Here is a 1,146-nt window from a genome sequence, read left to right as displayed (position 1 = left end):
GCATGTGGAGGGTTTGTGACCCAGTCTGGACAACAGGCTCGAGGGGTCTGTGAGACCTAGCTCTAGCTCTACAATTGGCATCGTTGGCAGGATTCTGAGCAGGTACAGGAGCCAAAAATCCCTTGGGAGAAGGAGGAAATGTGGCTACTCTTGACTATGTAGTGCCCTATGGCTATTTTCATGTTGACTGGGATCTGGTTGCTGCTCCCTATACTGCAAGTCAGCATAGACCAGGCACTACAGAAGAGAACCCTTTGGGAGGGGGAGAAAATGTGGCTGTCCTTGAGTACGTGGTGCCCGGTGGCCACTTTTCTGCTGACTGGAGCCTGGCTACTGCTCACTATACTGCAAGTTGGTCGAGATTGGCAGTGGAAAGCAGAGTTGTTGGAAATGCAGATAAATGTCCTGGAGGATGATGTGCAGAGACTGGCCATTCCTGTTTCTCACAGCAGGGAGGATGACAAATCCAGTGGTGAGTTGGGGGAGACTGTACATCTCCAGGCATGACCTGTTGTGCATCAGAAAGTGAAGTACAAGCAGCCTATGGGACCAGGTGGACAACTGGCAGGCAATCCACAGGTGACCCAATTCACTACCTATGTCCCGTATACCCAGGTTGAGTTAGTTGACTTGGGGAGACAATTCCAGCAGAAACAAGGGGAGCCCCTGGATGCTTGGTTGCTGCAGTAATGCGACCTAGGGGTGGATGGTGTGATGTGCTCTGATGAGGAGATGAAAAAATTGGCCTCCATTACCATGCACCCATCCCTGAGGCAGAAGCTACAGAATAGCTGCAGATATGCACAAGGGTCAGGTAATCACTCCTCGATGGAATGGATAAATGCAGCTGCCTGAACAGTGTGGGTGAATGCTGGAAAACTGCCAAAGATTGTGGCAAACATAAGCTGAGTTGGTTCAAATCATTCGGGAGCTGGGGATGCAGCAGTCCGTGTTTAATGTGAACATTAGTGGCCCAGATGATGAAAGTTTACAGGCAGCATGAGAGACATAGTGCTGCAAAATACCCCGTCAACATCCTTTGGGTCACTGATGGCCACACTGGCCCCATACATTGGTTGCCCTACACATGAAGTAATAACCATGATAGCCAGCTTGGGTGAAGTAGAGGAGAAGAGACAAGCAAAA

The sequence above is a fragment of the Galeopterus variegatus genome, unplaced genomic scaffold (assembly GCF_000696425.1).
Source record: "Galeopterus variegatus unplaced genomic scaffold, G_variegatus-3.0.2 Scaffold11681, whole genome shotgun sequence".
Taxonomy (NCBI): domain Eukaryota; kingdom Metazoa; phylum Chordata; class Mammalia; order Dermoptera; family Cynocephalidae; genus Galeopterus; species Galeopterus variegatus.
The sequence above is the reverse complement of the archived record's forward strand: the minus strand, read 5'-3'. Positions refer to the sequence as shown.